The 19469-nt window shown below is 48.8% G+C and overlaps 1 pseudogene; it reads left to right on the plus strand.

The window, feature by feature from the left end:
• Positions 1-584: 584 nt before the first annotated feature.
• On the plus strand, positions 585-10681 carry LOC121598771 (annotated as a pseudogene).
• The last annotated feature ends 8788 nt before the right edge of the window (positions 10682-19469 follow it).

The raw sequence follows: 19469 nt of genomic DNA on the forward strand, positions 1-19469 counted from the left end.
GAAGTAAAAAACAGAATTCAGACTAAAACAGAATCTAATAAAGAGAAAGGCCCAGACGGGCGGAATTCCCGGCGGGGGGCAGTCCGGTAGTGGTATCCCCCCGCCGGTAGGAGCGGGGTTCTTTCGGGAAGTATTAAATTCCAAATAAAGAACTCTATATGAATTAAAAAAAAAACAGGACATGCAACCATAATGTTTAACACATCAACTAACTTAGCTGACTTAACTAATAATAACAACAATTTCATTACGCATACGCTTTTGTTCACACACACATTTTATTAATATATTTGCAGGGAGCATATTCGCCTGATCGATATAATGCAGGATTTAGAGGATCCACAGGATGCTGTGGAGTGGTTACTGCGGAGGCAGTTGCTAAAACCGAGCTAGGAATGTCGACGATGCGGTGACCCGATGAATCTCCGGACGAATCTTCGGGTAGTGGTATGTATTGACGGACGTAGATGGGTATGTGGGAAGCGGCTCTGTCAAAACGCTTCGTTAAGTGTGCAAAATGGCTCACTTTTCGCTGGGTCGAAACTTTCACTACAAAAAATAATGCTAGTAAGGTATTTTGGAGCATGGAGATAGGCGACGAAAGAGACGCAATCGAAGCGAATGTAAACCGTAAAACCGTGATGTCGTTTAACCGTAAAATCCGCTCCGAGTTAATGTATCTCGATCAGTACACCGGATCGATGGTTGATGGTCCCGGTAAAACTGTCGAGATAGACGAAACAAAGCTGGTCAAGAGGAAATATAATAGCGGCAGAATTAATCCCTCCAATGAAGAATGGTTGGTAGGAGGTATTTGCTGCGAGACGAAAGATATATTCCTCTGTCGCGTAGCCAAGAGGATCGCACCAATATTGGGCAACCTTATACAGACCAACGTTGCTGCGGGGACCAGGATTTTAACCGACTGTTGGCGCGATAACAGTCAACTGGACCAAGTGGGATATTCGCATGCCACCGTAAACCAAACTACGCATTTTATTAATTCAGATGATGACACTGTCCACACGCAAACGGTGGAAAATTTTGTAGGGGTGGCTTAAGCACTTCCTTAAGAAAAATGGTACCAATAGGTCTACCCGCTTAAGTTTTTACCTGGCGGAGTATGCTTTTTGCCGGAAGCATAAGGACAACGTATTTGCTGCACTCTGTGCAGCACTTACTTTTGCTTGAAGCGCTGTTGCTTGCCTTTTCACTAGTTTTGCCTTCGTCCTTTTCCCCTTGATGAAACTCTTGCTCCCGTTGCCCAGGTGCATTTGAATCAGTAGACTACTTTGATTTCCTTTAAGCAACCGTGAGCAGTACCGCACATACCATCTGCAGCAGGCTATAGCCTTAATGCGCTGACGGCAACGCGAGCAAAGTGGTCACTCATTTTCATGTAACATGGCAACGGTTGAGAGGATCTAGTAGGGTGCATCCGTCAATAAATACAGTGGCAGGAGAAGCGGACTTATACTCGGTATTTGGTGCAAAGTCGTAAGGCTCATACGCCAGACGTCTCTAAACACGACGTCACAGTGCGGCGCCAAGACGATATCTGCTGATTCGTCTATACCATTTTTCTGCACAAAAAAATGGTGAAGGCTCCGAGAGGTTTCAGTCGGAAGGCATCCGACAGTACCCGGGGAGTGGTCCCTATTGTGCTGCCGTCCAACTAGAAGCGGGTCTCTGGCTGAGGTATGTTGGCTGATGATGACTGTTATGTCTCGGTGATCCTTAAGGACAATCTTGCTTGCGAACATTTTTGGGTGCTACTCTCGAGCACCCTTTGCTCTGTAATGGGATGGGATCCGAAGCCCCTTTGAGGGATAATACAGGCTCTCCCATCCAACTCCTATTCCGACACGTCCTCGTCGTGCAGAGTGGTAACATGTGTCACCACATATCCAAGCTTGGGTACACGGGCTTGACCCAACCCCTTGGGCGGATGGTGGCATATGGCGAACCAGGAAGGGGGTGGGTATCCGGGAAATAGGTTGCCTGAACGTCGGGGGGGCAACCCGACGCTAAACAAAACGGTCACGTGGGCGCGGGGCCAGTCACCCAGTCCCATGAAGCAACCGACTACAGAAAGCCAAAGAAATTTTCGAAACGGATTCAACGATATCGACCCTACGCAATGCCCCTGGACTACTCTAAAAATGGGCTCATGGAACGTACGCACTCTAAGCGAAGCCGGAGCCTTGAAAAAACTTAATGACGCCCTAGCCACACTGAGCATGGACCTCGTAGCTCTACAAGAGATTCGGTGGCTAGGGAACGGTGTGCAGAACAGGCGTGGTAAGCAGTGCTACGACATTTACTACAGCTGCCACGACCGCCACCGCGTGCTCGGAACGGGTTTCACCGTAGGTCCCCGGTTGAAACCCGCAATCATGGATTTCAAGGCTATAAACGATAGGCTATGCACCCTGCGCATGCGAGGCAAATTCTTTAATATAAGCCTCATAAACGTTCACGCCCCTACCGAAGATAAAGAGGAAGAGGAGAAGGACCTTTTTTACGGCCGCCTCGCTAGAATCGTAGATGCGTGCCCCAGGCATGACCTCATAATCATCCTGGGGGACTTCAACGCAAAAGTCGGTAGGGAGCCAATGTACCGCCAATACACTGGCTGTTACAGTCTGCATGAGCACAGTAACGATAATGGTAGTAGATTGGTCCAGTTCGCCGCAGCGAACAATCTGGTTGTAGGAAGTACCAAATTTGCGCGGAGGGACATCCACAAAATGACGTGGGCACACCCGGATGGCGAATCCTTCAACCAGATCGACCACGTGTTCATAAGCCGTCGACGACAGTCGAGCCTGCTAAACGTCAGAACTTATCGAGGAGCCAATATCGATTCCGATCACTACTTGGTTGGCTTAGTGATACGTTGTAGAATCGCCCGCCCCCGCGCCAATGGGGGTGGAGAAAACACGCAGCCTCGGCTCAACACGGACTCTCTAAGGGACATTACTGTCCAACAGGAATTCAAAACCGCTTTAGAAGAGTCTCTACTACCAGAAAACAGATACGAAACTACGAGCGAGAGGTGGAACGCTCTAAAAACAAAAATAATAAACTGTGCAAGAAATATACTCCCACCACGTCGTGGCAACACCAAATCTGGCTGGTTCGACCATGAATGCAGACAAGTGACCGAACGTAAGAATACTGCATACCGAGCAATGCAGCAACGGCATAGAACGCGGGCATGCGCAGAGGAATATTCACGGCTCAGACGCGAAGAGAAAAGAGTTCACCGCTCCAAGAAGCATGCTTTGGAAGAGCAAAACATGCGGGAACTCGAGCAAACCAGAGAGGCGTACGGACCGACATGAAAGTTTTACCAAGCGATAGCAGGTCACCGAAACAACGTTGTACCTAAGGTAACCTGCTGTCGCAACAAGGATGGAGATCTGGTCAGTAACCAGCCAGAGGTCCTCTCGCGGTGGGCTCAGTACATTGATGAATTACTCAACGACCAGTTTAACGAACAGCTAGAAGCGCCACTAGCAGATAGTGTCATGCTACTGCCACCTAGCATAGAAGAAACACAAAAAACTATACGTCGGCTGAAAAATAACAAGGCACCCGGAACCGACGGTATCGCAGCTGAACTGGTCAAGAATGGAGGAGCAAGACTAGAAAACGAGATTCATCAAATCGTTACTGAGGTGTGGGATAGCGAATCGATGCCTTGTGATTGGAATCTCGGCATCATCTACCCCATAGACAAGAAGGGAGACAGGTTGGACTGCAACAACTACAGGGGTATTACGGTGTTGAATACCGCCTATAAAATATTCTCCCTGATCCTTCAGGATCGCCTTGTCCCGCACGTCGAAGAGATAGTCGGAAACTATGAAAGAGGATTCCGAAACGGAAAATCAACCACCGATCAGATCTTCACCATGCGGCAGATCTTGGAGAAGATGGCTGAATACAGACACGACACATACCATCTCTTCATTGACTTTAAAGCCGCATATGATAGCATAGCCAGGGTAAAACTGTATGGCGCCAAGAGCTCTTTTGGAATCCCGGCCAAACTGATAAGGCTAGTTAGAATGACTATGACCAACGTCACATGCCAGGTGAGGGTGAATGGAAAACTCTCAGGACCTTTTGCTACCACCAAGGGTCTGCGCCAGGGGGACGGGCTTGCTTGTCTCTTATTCAACCTGGCGCTAGAGAGGGCCATCCGTGACTCGAGGGTGGAGACTACGGGAACCATCTTCTATAAGTCAACCCAGATCCTGGCATACGCTGATGATATAGACATCATTGGTCTGTGGCTCTCCTGTGTAGCAGAAGCCTACCAAGGGATCGAGCAGGCGGCAGAGAACCTCGGATTGCAGATAAACGAGGCAAAGACCAAACTGATGGTGGCAACATCAGCGGGCCCGCCAACAAATAATCAGAATCTACGTAGGCGTGACGTGCAGATAGGTGAACGCACTTTTGAAGTCGTCCCACAATTCACCTATCTTGGGTCAAAGGTCAGCAACGACAACAGCATGGAAGCTGAGTTGCGCGCAAGGATGCTGGCTGCCAACCGGTCATTCTACAGCCTGAAAAATCAGTTCACCTCAAAGAACCTGTCGCGACGGACGAAGCTGGGACTATATAGTACCTATATAGTACCAGTACTCACATACGCCTCATGGAGACATGGACACTGTCCAAATCTGACGAAACCCTCTTAGCCGCGTTCGAGAGGAAGATGCTCAGAAGGATACTTGGCCCCGTATATGTGGAAGGACAATGGAGGAGCCGCTATAATGACGAGCTATACGAGATGTACGGCGACCTCACTGTCGTACAGCGTATAAAGCTCGCCAGGCTCCGGTGGGCTGGCCATGTTATACGCATGGAAACGGACGACCCAGCCCGTAAAGTCTTTTTAGTCCGTCCACAAGGACATAGGAGGCGTGGTAGGCCCAAATTGAGGTGGCAAGATGGCGTGGAGGCGTCCGCCATTAAGGCCGGGATAACGGACTGGCAGACGAAGGCGCGAGACCGTGAGCGGTTTCGGACACTCCTGAGGCAGGCCAAGACCGCAAAGCGGTTGTAGTGCCGGATAAGTAAGTACAGTGGCCGGCAAAATAAAGTGGCCACTACTTACATTTTTACATTTTTCTAATTTTTTTTTTCGTTAAAAGTGAAGCTATCTTTGTGTTATATTTTTTTAAACAATCTTCATTCTTTGCTCTTAAATGTGCAATCAAAATTTATTGAAAAAATCAAAGGTTTACCAGTACCAAAAATATTTTTAAAAAAATTAGTCCAAATCACACTGACAAAAAAAAGTGCCCACTATGCAAATCGATCAAACATATCGTTTTTATCGTTTTGTTTTGACAGATTTTTTGTTGACATGAGGTGTTTAGGCAAGCGACCGGTTGCATGCATTAGCATTTGGCATTGAAGTGGATTCGTACTTTAATTTTGGACAATTTGGCTCAGTTGCACAAAATGGAAAACAACACAAAACAAATTCCTCTGGCTGTCCGAAAATTAGTTGTTCGCGATGTTCAGAACGGGGAATCACATCGAGCTGTTGCTGGCAAGTATAGCATCAGCAAATCAGCAGTTGGAAAAATCTTTAAAAAATATAGTACGTTAGGTTCAGTGGTAGATCGCCCAGGCCGAGGTAGGAAGAGAATAACAGATAGCAAAACAGACACCAGGATCGTGCGCGAAGTGAAGAAAAACCCTAAAGTAACAGTCCTTGAAATCAAAAATACACTTCAGTTAAATATATCCGATCGAACGATTCGCCGTCGCATCATAGAACAGGGGTACAATAGCAAATTAGCCAAGAAAAGACCCTTCATCAGTAAGGCTAACAAATCAAAACGGCTCAAATTTGCTCAAGAGCATGCGGATAAGCCGCTCGAGTTTTGGAAAACTGTTCTTTGGACAGATGAGTCTAAATTTGAACTGTTTAACCGAAAACGGCGGTCCCATGTGTGGTGTAAACCAGGTGAGGAGCTTCAAGAGCGCAACATCCAAGGAACGGTGAAACATGGAGGGGGCAATGTTATGGTTTGGGGGTGTTTTTCTTGGGGAGGGGTAGGAAGCCTGGTGCGAATCAACGGCATTATGACAGCTGATACTTATATTACCATCCTACAAGAAAATTTAGAGGTATCTCTAATAAAAACAGGTCTAGAAAATAAATTTGTGTTTCAGCAAGATAACGACCCCAAACATACCGCGAAGAAAACAAAAACTTTTTTCAACTCATGTCGCATAAAACCGCTTGAATGGCCTCCACAAAGTCCTGATCCCATCGAGAATTTGTGGGCCATTCTCGATGATAGAGTGAAAAAAACTGGCGTAACTAATAAAGATAAATATTTTGAAGCCCTAGAGAACGCCTGGGAAAATCTTGACCCAAATCATATAGAAAATCTAGTGGAGAGTATGCCAAAGCGCTTGCAGTTAGTCCTAAGATCCAAAGGGGGGCACATAAAATATTAAATAGTTGTTGTTTGTGTTTAATAAATCAATTTGTTGAAAATAATTCATGTGGGCACTTTTTTTTGTCAGTGTGATTTGGACTAATTTTTTTAAAAATATTTTTGGTACTGGTAAACCTTTGATTTTTTCAATAAATTTTGATTGCACATTTAAGAGCAAAGAATGAAGATTGTTTAAAAAAATATAACACAAAGATAGCTTCACTTTTAACGAAAAAAATTAGAAAAATGTAAAAATGTAAGTAGTGGCCACTTTATTTTGCCGGCCACTGTAAGTAAGTACTCTCGAGCATCTTTTGTACATTTCGCTGATGAAGCAATTGAGGCACACTTATGGAAAAGTAGGTGAACTCACAATGCATAGCAACTTATCACCAATAGCCAGCGTAACCAAAGATGGCCACACCGCCAGCCAAAGGCAGGAACACCATATACGTTAGAACCGACAACACCAAAAGAGACAGTTTTGGGACACTCCACACAAAAACACCTCACACTATACCACACACATTGTAAACCAAGACACATAGAAACACACCGCCGAAAATAGAACGACCTACAGTATAAAAACCCGAGTTTAGTCCAACACCAAGCAGAAGCTAAACAGTTAGCTTTAAGCAGAACAAAAACACAAACCAAAACCAAATGTACGGAATCCACAACTTTTTTTTTGGTTTAAATAAAACCATATCCGATCAAGGCAGATCAGATTCGTTCGGGCTGTTAGGATAAAACGTTACGCTTGCTGTAAAACTCGTCTACGACTTCCATTTCATAAGCTTGGAAATATACCCCTAAAACTTACCTCCCGCAAAACGGTCCTCGACGGCTCCGCTACCATCGATAACATTACAGGGATATAACGAACGACAATTACTTAACGATACAAAACAACATCATTCCGTTGAACAACGTAGCGCAAGGAAACAATATGTCCCGAAATCACTATCGATAAACGACGCAGCAACACAGTATCGCACAGCGTTTCACATAACGTCATTTGCGCAACGAGATGAATATTAGTGAAGCACGACGAGCATTTCATCTGGCAAGTGTGTGTCCTGTTAAAGACATCCTTCACTGCTGCCGCGAGTATGCTGCTTCTAATCGCCGCCAATAACGGTGCTTCAAGACGCGACACTCACTGTCCAACCTATGAACCACGCAAAGTAAGTGCATCGTCTCGGTGATGATCGTTGCTGGCTCGTATCTCGTCCACTGCCGGTTATCTGTCCGTTAAAAGGCACCATCGTTTCACCACAGTAGCACCATTCAGCAGCTATTACCGATTACCGTTAACGACATAATAACGCACTTTCGATGAATAGAAACTTGTCAAACAAAATACCAAGGATTCAATATAAAAATGAAACATGACCCGTTATTAATGAGACATTCAGAGAGAGAGAGCACACGGCTTGTTTATAACATTTAAAACGAATTGAAACATTGTAATACAAATTGTATAGTACAAATCAAACGCAAGAAGAAGCACGATGCATCAACGGGTTCAAGGTACAGGGTTTAAGCATCATGTTTCACACACTCGTACGTACTCGTACGGACGAATGCGCCAAATTATTTTCCGATGCTATAAAATGCCAAAATTACAGAAAAGCACACCACAGATGAAAAGTGGATGCACTTGTTGGTGCGTGTTCGGTATGCTTATGAAGAGCGTGAAAATGCGATCTATTGCACCAGCAATCAAGGCATGGAATACCTGAGCATGAATCGAAAACGAGAAAATGAATGTTTGTCTCGCGCACGATAGCCCCAATGTAGGGAATTAGTACAATCGAGCAAACTAAAATAACAAAAACACACCGATCTCATGTGCGTGTGTGTGCACATAACCCCACATGAATGTCAAGAGCTACTCGATCATCACAAATATACCGCCAAAAGCGTTTTATCCCCGCTCTATACGTTTGAAAAATCTCTGCGACAATCGTGCAAATTTTTAACATTACCTTGGAAACAGCATGTATGCATCATTGTTTTTATTTTTCCCAATCCTACTACCATACGCTAACAAAGTAACAGCGGCGTATCGTTTGAAAAATATTAATTAATTAACCATCTAAAAAATAAGGTAAGCATCCGAAGAGGCCGCCCCACACGGCCATGAAGTCAATGTTTGAGATGCTGGCATGCCATGCGAAAGGAATCACTTCGAGTATGAGCCTGGCATATTTTTATTTTCCACTAACAAAACACTAACATGAAATAAAAACAAAATAGGACATGCAACCGGGTGTTTCAGGAGTGCCTGGACATGTCCTGCTTTCCGCAGCCGTGGAAAAAGCAGCGACTGGTGCTTCTGCCAAAGCCAGGCAAGTCATCGGGCGAGCAGTCGTCCTTTCGCCCGATTTGCCTGATAGACAACACAGGCCAGGCTTTGGAGCGGCTGCTGTTGAACCGGCTCAACGAGCACATCGAGGATCCAGAGAGTCCGCCAATGTCCGAGCAGCATTTCGGATTCCGGCGAGGGCGATCAACTCTGCAGGCCATACAGCAGGTCGTAGATGCGGGACGAGAGGCAAAGTCCTTCGGCAGGACGAACAACCGTGAGTGGCGCTGCTTCATGGTTGTGGCTTTGGACGTCCGCAACGCGTTCAACACGGCTAGCTGGCAGAGTATCGCCGAGGCGCTCCAGGCGAAGGGGATCCCAGCGCAGTTGCGCCGTATACTGCAGGACTACTTCGCCGACAGGGAGCTCGTGTACGACACGGCGGACAGGCCGGTTACGCGCCGAGTATCGGCAGGTGTTCCACAGGGATCCATATTGGGCCCCGCATTGTGGAACATTATGTACGACGGCGTGCTAGCCGTAGAGCTCCCTGAGGGCGCCTCCATCGTGGGATTCGCCGATGATCTTGCGATCCTGGCAGCGGGGACAACTCCAGAACACGCCGCGGCGATTGCGGAGGAAGCGGTGGCAGCGGTCAACAGCTGGATGGTGCGGCATAAACTCTCCTTGGCGCCGGAGAAGACGGAGCTGTTGATGATCTCCAGCAAGCGCAGCGGATATCGGAACATCCCGGTTAATATCTGCGGAGTGGAAGTGCGCTCGAAGCGGTCGATCCGTTACTTGGGGGTCATGCTACACGTTAGTTTTAGCCGGAGAACTGCCCTACCACCTCCTGGTGAAGGAAGACGCCAGCTGCTACAATCGACTGCAGTTAAGCCCGAACAGCAGTCGAGAGGCGATTCGCCAGGAGGAAAAAGAGACATCGCTGCAGCTGTGGCAGCAGCAGTGGGACGACGTGGCGGCGAACAACAACAGCCGCTATCTACGTTGGGCCCACCGACAAGTGCCAGACGTGCGCCTGTGGACGGGACGGAAGCACGGAGAGGTAGATTTCTACCTCTCGCAGGTACTTAGTGGACACGCCTTCGTCCACGAGTTCCTGCACGTGTTCGGGTTCGCTCCATCCCCGGATTGTCCCAGGTGCGCAGGGTCGGTCGAGACGGTGGCCCACGTAATGTTCGAGTGTCCACGTTTCGCGGATGTTCGGGCGGAGTATCTTCAAGGCGTCGACGAACACAACCTCGGCAGCCGCCTGTTGGAGAGTGCGGAGTGGTGAGACCGCATCCAGCAAGCGGCTCGGCGGATCTTCTCCGTTCTGCAGGAGGACTGGCGGGAGGAGCAGCAAAACTTGGTGCGCAACCGCAGCGCCCGGCGGAGGCGGCAACAACAACGGCAGCAGCGACTCGGCGACTTCGAGCTGGCACCAGCCGTGTTGGCACGCGCAGCGGCCAATGAAGCAGCAGAGCCGACAGGGGAGGTCGAGGAGGAGGAGGTCAGCCCTCCAGAGCCACCAATCCCCCCGCGCAGCCGGGGATTGCCTCCCTCCCCACGAACATCGGAGATGCGGCGACTTCGGCGCAACTACATGCAGTTGCAGTACCGGAGAAGGCGTCGGGCCGGAGAGCTCGGAGACGTTCCGCAGGGTCGCCAGAGGCGTGGGCGAATACCACCATCCGCAGCAGAGCTGGAGCGAAGACGGCTCAACAGGCGACAGAGGGAGAGACAACGGCGGCTGGAGCAACGGCAAGCGGAGGTCGAGGCTCAGCCTCCCCCGTGGGACGAGATGCCGAGCTCTCAGCTGGCCGAAAGGAGATTTGGCCTCACGGAGGACGAGCGAGCGGCCGTCACATCAGCGAATGTACCAGCGCACTGATGCTGCACGATGCTGCTAGGAACTTGAATACGATTACGGATAACGGGACATAGTGAACATACTCACGCGGGAAAAAAAACTATCTTTATAAAAAGAAAAGTTAGTTGAAGTAAAAAACAGAATTCAGAATAAAACAGAATCTAATAAAGAGAAAGGCCCAGACGGGCGGAATTTCCGGCGGGGGGAAGTCCGGTAGTGGTATCCCCCCGCCGGTAGGAGCGGGGTTCTTTCGGGAAGTATTAAATTCCAAATAAAGAACTCTATATGAATTAAAAAAAAAACAGGACATGCAACCATAATGTTTAACACATCAACTAACTTAGCTGACTTAACTAATAATAACAACAATTTCATTACGCATACGCTTTTGTTCACACACACACATTTTATTAATATATTTGCAGGGAGCATATTCGCCTGATCGATATAATGCAGGATTTAGAGGATCCACAGGATGCTGTGGAGTGGTTACTGCGGAGGCAGTTGCTAAAACCGAGCTAGGAATGTCGACGATGCGGTGACCCGATGAATCTCCGGACGAATCTTCGGGTAGTGGTATGTATTGACGGACGTAGATGGGTATGTGGGAAGCGGCTCTGTCAAAACGCTTCGTTAAGTGTGCAAAATGGCTCACTTTTCGCTGGGTCAAAACTTTCACTACAAAAAATAATGCTAGTAAGGTATTTTGGAGCATGGAGATAGGCGTCGAAAGAGACGCAATCGAAGCGAATGTAAACCGTAAAACCGTGATGTCGTTTAACCGTAAAATCCGCTCCGAGTTAATGTATCTCGATCAGTACACCGGATCGATGGTTGATGGTCCCGGTAAAACTGTCGAGATAGACGAAACAAAGCTGGTCAAGAGGAAATATAATAGCGGCAGAATTAATCCCTCCAATGAAGAATGGTTGGTAGGAGGTATTTGCTGCGAGACGAAAGATATATTCCTCTGTCGCGTAGCCAAGAGGATCGCACCAATATTGGGCAACCTTATACAGACCAACGTTGCTGCGGGGACCAGGATTTTAACCGACTGTTGGCGCGATAACAGTCAACTGGACCAAGTGGGATATTCGCATACCACCGTAAACCAAACTACGCATTTTATTAATTCAGATGATGACACTGTCCACACGCAAACGGTGGAAAATTTTGTAGGGGTGGCTTAAGCACTTCCTTAAGAAAAATGGTACCAATAGGTCTACCCGCTTAAGTTTTTACCTGGCGGAGTATGCTTTTTGCCGGAAGCATAAGGACAACGTATTTGCTGCACTCTGTGCAGCACTTACTTTTGCTTGAAGCGCTGTTGCTTGCCTTTTCACTAGTTTTGCCTTCGTCCTTTTCCCCTTGATGAAACTCTTGCTCCCGTTGCCCAGGTGCATTTGAATCAGTAGACTACTTTGATTTCCTTTAAGCAACCGTGAGCAGTACCGCACATACCATCTGCAGCAGGCTATAGCCTTAATGCGCTGACGGCAACGCGAGCAAAGTGGTCACTCATTTTCATGTAACATGGCAACGGTTGAGAGGATCTAGTAGGGTGCATCCGTCAATAAATACAGTGGCAGGAGAAGCGGACTTATACTCGGTATTTGGTGCAAAGTCGTAAGGCTCATACGCCAGACGTCTCTAAACACGACGTCACAGTGCGGCGCCAAGACGATATCTGCTGATTCGTCTATACCATTTTTCTGCACAAAAAAATGGTGAAGGCTCCGAGAGGTTTCAGTCGGAAGGCATCCGACAGTACCCGGGGAGTGGTCCCTATTGTGCTGCCGTCCAACTAGAAGCGGGTCTCTGGCTGAGGTATGTTGGCTGATGATGACTGTTATGTCTCGGTGATCCTTAAGGACAAACTTGCTTGCGAACATTTTTGGGTGCTACTCTCGAGCACCCTTTGCTCTGTAATGGGATGGGATCCGAAGCCCCTTTGAGGGATAATACAGGCTCTCCCATCCAACTCCTATTCCGACACGTCCTCGTCGTGCAGAGTGGTAACATGTGTCACCACATATCCAAGCTTGGGTACACGGGCTTGACCCAACCCCTTGGGCGGATGGTGGCATATGGCGAACCAGGAAGGGGGTGGGTATCCCGGGAAATAGGTTGCCTGAACGTCGGGGAGGCAACCCGACGCTAAACAAAACGGTCACGTGGGCGCGGGGCCAGTCACCCAGTCCCATGAAGCAACCGACTACAGAAAGCCAAAGAAATTTTCGAAACGGATTCAACGATATCGACCCTACGCAATGCCCCTGGACTACTCTAAAAATGGGCTCATGGAACGTACGCACTCTAAGCGAAGCCGGAGCCTTGAAAAAACTTAATGACGCCCTAGCCACACTGAGCATGGACCTCGTAGCTCTACAAGAGATTCGGTGGCTAGGGAACGGTGTGCAGAACAGGCGTGGTAAGCAGTGCTACGACATTTACTACAGCTGCCACGACCGCCACCGCGTGCTCGGAACGGGTTTCACCGTAGGTCCCCGGTTGAAACCCGCAATCATGGATTTCAAGGCTATAAACGATAGGCTATGCACCCTGCGCATGCGAGGCAAATTCTTTAATATAAGCCTCATAAACGTTCACGCCCCTACCGAAGATAAAGAGGAAGAGGAGAAGGACCTTTTTTACGGCCGCCTCGCTAGAATCGTAGATGCGTGCCCCAGGCATGACCTCATAATCATCCTGGGGGACTTCAACGCAAAAGTCGGTAGGGAGCCAATGTACCGCCAATACACTGGCTGTTACAGTCTGCATGAGCACAGTAACGATAATGGTAGTAGATTGGTCCAGTTCGCCGCAGCGAACAATCTGGTTGTAGGAAGTACCAAATTTGCGCGGAGGGACATCCACAAAATGACGTGGGCACACCCGGATGGCGAATCCTTCAACCAGATCGACCACGTGTTCATAAGCCGTCGACGACAGTCGAGCCTGCTAAACGTCAGAACTTATCGAGGAGCCAATATCGATTCCGATCACTACTTGGTTGGCTTAGTGATACGTTGTAGAATCGCCCGCCCCCGCGCCAATGGGGGTGGAGAAAACACGCAGCCTCGGCTCAACACGGACTCTCTAAGGGACATTACTGTCCAACAGGAATTCAAAACCGCTTTAGAAGAGTCTCTACTACCAGAAAACAGATACGAAACTACGAGCGAGAGGTGGAACGCTCTAAAAACAAAAATAATAAACTGTGCAAGAAATATACTCCCACCACGTCGTGGCAACACCAAATCTGGCTGGTTCGACCATGAATGCAGACAAGTGACCGAACGTAAGAATACTGCATACCGAGCAATGCAGCAACGGCATAGAACGCGGGCATGCGCAGAGGAATATTCACGGCTCAGACGCGAAGAGAAAAGAGTTCACCGCTCCAAGAAGCATGCTTTGGAAGAGCAAAACATGCGGGAACTCGAGCAAACCAGAGAGGCGTACGGACCGACACGAAAGTTTTACCAAGCGATAGCAGGTCACCGAAACAACGTTGTACCTAAGGTAACCTGCTGTCGCAACAAGGATGGAGATCTGGTCAGTAACCAGCCAGAGGTCCTCTCGCGGTGGGCTCAGTACATTGATGAATTATTCAACGACCAGTTTAACGAACAGCTAGAAGCGCCACTAGCAGATAGTGTCATGCTACTGCCACCTAGCATAGAAGAAACACAAAAAACTATACGTCGGCTGAAAAATAACAAGGCACCCGGAACCGACGGTATCGCAGCTGAACTGGTCAAGAATGGAGGAGCAAGACTAGAAAACGAGATTCATCAAATCGTTACTGAGGTGTGGGATAGCGAATCGATGCCTTGTGATTGGAATCTCGGCATCATCTACCCCATAGACAAGAAGGGAGACAGGTTGGACTGCAACAACTACAGGGGTATTACGGTGTTGAATACCGCCTATAAAATATTCTCCCTGATCCTTCAGGATCGCCTTGTCCCGCACGTCGAAGAGATAGTCGGAAACTATCAAAGAGGATTCCGAAACGGAAAATCAACCACCGATCAGATCTTCACCATGCGGCAGATCTTGGAGAAGATGGCTGAATACAGACACGACACATACCATCTCTTCATTGACTTTAAAGCCGCATATGATAGCATAGCCAGGGTAAAACTGTATGGCGCCATGAGCTCTTTTGGAATCCCGGCCAAACTGATAAGGCTAGTTAGAATGACTATGACCAACGTCACATGCCAGGTGAGGGTGAATGGAAAACTCTCAGGACCTTTTGCTACCACCAAGGGTCTGCGCCAGGGGGACGGGCTTGCTTGTCTCTTATTCAACCTGGCGCTAGAGAGGGCCATCCGTGACTCGAGGGCGGAGACTACGGGAACCATCTTCTATAAGTCAACCCAGATCCTGGCATACGCTGATGATATAGACATCATTGGTCTGTGGCTCTCCTGTGTAGCAGAAGCCTACCAAGGGATCGAGCAGGCGGCAGAGAACCTCGGATTGCAGATAAACGAGGCAAAGACCAAACTGATGGTGGCAACATCAGCGGGCCCGCCAACAAATAATCAGAATCTACGTAGGCGTGACGTGCAGATAGGTGAACGCACTTTTGAAGTCGTCCCACAATTCACCTATCTTGGGTCAAAGGTCAGCAACGACAACAGCATGGAAGCTGAGTTGCGCGCAAGGATGCTGGCTGCCAACCGGTCATTCTACAGCCTGAAAAATCAGTTCACCTCAAAGAACCTGTCGCGACGGACGAAGCTGGGACTATATAGTACCTATATAGTACCAGTACTCACATACGCCTCATGGAGACATGGACACTGTCCAAATCTGACGAAACCCTCTTAGCCGCGTTCGAGAGGAAGATGCTCAGAAGGATACTTGGCCCCGTATATGTGGAAGGACAATGGAGGAGCCGCTATAATGACGAGCTATACGAGATGTACGGCGACCTCACTGTCGTACAGCGTATAAAGCTCGCCAGGCTCCGGTGGGCTGGCCATGTTATACGCATGGAAACGGACGACCCAGCCCGTAAAGTCTTTTTAGTCCGTCCACAAGGACATAGGAGGCGTGGTAGGCCCAAATTGAGGTGGCAAGATGGCGTGGAGGCGTCCGCCATTAAGGCCGGGATAACGGACTGGCAGACGAAGGCGCGAGACCGTGAGCGGTTTCGGACACTCCTGAGGCAGGCCAAGACCGCAAAGCGGTTGTAGTGCCGGATAAGTAAGTAAGTAAGTACTCTCGAGCATCTTTTGTACATTTCGCTGATGAAGCAATTGAGGCACACTTATGGAAAAGTAGGTGAACTCACAATGCATAGCAACTTATCACCAATAGCCAGCGTAACCAAAGATGGCCACACCGCCAGCCAAAGGCAGGAACACCATATACGTTAGAACCGACAACACCAAAAAGAGACAGTTTTGGGACACTCCACACAAAAACACCTCACACTATACCACACACATTGTAAACCAAGACACATAGAAACACACCGCCGAAAATAGAACGACCTACAGTATAAAAACCCGAGTTTAGTCCAACACCAAGCAGAAGCTAAACAGTTAGCTTTAAGCAGAACAAAAACACAAACCAAAACCAAATGTACGGAATCCACAACTTTTTTTTTTGGTTTAAATAAAACCATATCCGATCAAGGCAGATCAGATTCGTTCGGGCTGTTAGGATAAAACGTTACGCTTGCTGTAAAACTCGTCTACGACTTCCATTTCATAAGCTTGGAAATATACCCCTAAAACTTACCTCCCGCAAAACGGTCCTCGACGGCTCCGCTACCATCGATAACATTACAGGGATATAACGAACGACAATTACTTAACGATACAAAACAACATCATTCCGTTGAACAACGTAGCGCAAGGAAACAATATGTCCCGAAATCACTATCGATAAACGACGCAGCAACACAGTATCGCACAGCGTTTCACATAACGTCATTTGCGCAACGAGATGAATATTAGTGAAGCACGACGAGCATTTCATCTGGCAAGTGTGTGTCCTGTTAAAGACATCCTTCACTGCTGCCGCGAGTATGCTGCTTCTAATCGCCGCCAATAACGGTGCTTCAAGACGCGACACTCACTGTCCAACCTATGAACCACGCAAAGTAAGTGCATCGTCTCGGTGATGATCGTTGCTGGCTCGTATCTCGTCCACTGCCGGTTATCTGTCCGTTAAAAGGCACCATCGTTTCACCACAGTAGCACCATTCAGCAGCTATTACCGATTACCGTTAACGACATAATAACGCACTTTCGATGAATAGAAACTTGTCAAACAAAATACCAAGGATTCAATATAAAAATGAAACATGACCCGTTATTAATGAGACATTCAGAGAGAGAGAGCACACGGCTTGTTTATAACATTTAAAACGAATTGAAACATTGTAATACAAATTGTATAGTACAAATCAAACGCAAGAAGAAGCACGATGCATCAACGGGTTCAAGGTACAGGGTTTAAGCATCATGTTTCACACACTCGTACGTACTCGTACGGACGAATGCGCCAAATTATTTTCCGATGCTATAAAATGCCAAAATTACAGAAAAGCACACCACAGATGAAAAGTGGATGCACTTGTTGGTGCGTGTTCGGTATGCTTATGAAGAGCGTGAAAATGCGATCTATTGCACCAGCAATCAAGGCATGGAATACCTGAGCATGAATCGAAAACGAGAAAATGAATGTTTGTCTCGCGCACGATAGCCCCAATGTAGGGAATTAGTACAATCGAGCAAACTAAAATAACAAAAACACACCGATCTCATGTGCGTGTGTGTGCACATAACCCCACATGAATGTCAAGAGCTAATCGATCATCACAAATATACCGCCAAAAGCGTTTTATCCCCGCTCTATACGTTTGAAAAATCTCTGCGACAATTGTGCAAATTTTAACATTACCTTGGAAACAGCATGTATGCATCATTGGTTTTTATTTTTCCCAATCCTACTACCATACGCTAACAAAGTAACAACGGCGTATCGTTTGAAAAATATTAATTAATTAACCATCTAAAAAATAAGGTAAGCATCCGAAGAGGCCGCCCCACACGGCCATGAAGTCAATGTTTGAGATGCTGGCATGCCATGCGAAAGGAATCACTTCGAGTATGAGCCTGGCATATTTTTATTTTCCACTAACAAAACACTAACATGAAATAAAAACAAAATAGGACATGCAACCGGGTGTTTCAGGAGTGCCTGGACATGTCCTGCTTTCCGCAGCCGTGGAAAAAGCAGCGACTGGTGCTTCTGCCAAAGCCAGGCAAGTCACCGGGCGAGCCGTCGTCCTTTCGCCCGATTTGCCTGATAGACAACACAGGCCAGGCTTTGGAGCGGCTGCTGTTGAACCGGCTCAACGAGCACATCGAGGATCCAGAGAGTCCGCCAATGTCCGAGCAGCATTTCGGATTCCGGCGAGGGCGATCAACTCTGCAGGCCATACAGCAGGTCGTGGATGCGGGACGAGAGGCGAAGTCCTTCGGCAGGACGAACAACCGTGAGTGGCGCTGCTTCATGGTTGTGGCTTTGGACGTCCGCAACGCGTTCAACACGGCTAGCTGGCAGAGTATCGCCGAGGCGCTCCAGGCGAAGGGGATCCCAGCGCAGTTGCGCCGTATACTGCAGGACTACTTCGCCGACAGGGAGCTCGTGTACGACACGGCGGACGGGCCGGTTACGCGCCGAGTATCGGCAGGTGTTCCACAGGGATCCATATTGGGCCCCGCATTGTGGAACATTATGTACGACGGCGTGCTAGCCGTAGAGCTCCCTGAGGGCGCCTCCATCGTGGGATTCGCCGATGATCTTGCGATCCTGGCAGCGGGGACAACTCCAGAACACGCCGCGGCGATGGCGGAGGAAGCGGTGGCAGCGGTCAACAGCTGGATGGTGCGGCATAAACTCTCCTTGGCGCCGGAGAAGACGGAGCTGTTGATGATCTCCAGCAAGCGCAGCGGATATCGGAACATCCCGGTTAATATCTGCGGAGTGGAAGTGCGCTCGAAGCGGTCGATCCGTTACTTGGGGGTCATGCTACACGTTAGTTTTAGCCGGAGAACTGCCCTACCACCTCCTGGTGAAGGAAGACGCCAGCTGCTACAATCGACTGCAGTTAAGCCCGGACAGCAGTCGAGAGGCGATTCGCCAGGAGGAAAAAGAGACATCGCTGCAGCTGTGGCAGCAGCAGTGGGACGACGTGGCGGCGAACAACAACAGCCGCTATCTACGTTGGGCCCACCGACAAGTGCCAGACGTGCGCCTGTGGACGGGACGGAAGCACGGAGAGGTAGATTTCTACCTCTCGCAGGTACTTAGTGGACACGCCTTCGTCCACGAGTTCCTGCACGTGTTCGGGTTCGCTCCATCCCCGGATTGTCCCAGGTGCGCAGGGTCGGTCGAGACGGTGGCCCACGTAATGTTCGAGTGTCCACGTTTCGCGGATGTTCGGGCGGAGTATCTTCAAGGCGTCGACGAACACAACCTCGGCAGCCGCCTGTTGGAGAGTGCGGAGTGGTGGGACCGCATCCAGCAAGCGGCTCGGCGGATCTTCTCCGTTCTGCAGGAGGACTGGCGGGAGGAGCAGCAAAACTTGGTGCGCAACCGCAGCGCCCGGCGGAGGCGGCAACAACAACGGCAGCAGCGACTCGGCGACTTCGAGCTGGCACCAGCCGTGTTGGCACGCGCAGCGGCCAATGAAGCAGCAGAGCCGACAGGGGAGGTCGAGGAGGAGGAGGTCAGCCCTCCAGAGCCACCAATCCCCCCGCGCAGCCGGGGATTG

Source organism: Anopheles merus, chromosome 3L (genome assembly GCF_017562075.2).
Source record: "Anopheles merus strain MAF chromosome 3L, AmerM5.1, whole genome shotgun sequence".
Classification (NCBI taxonomy): Eukaryota; Metazoa; Arthropoda; class Insecta; order Diptera; family Culicidae; genus Anopheles; species Anopheles merus.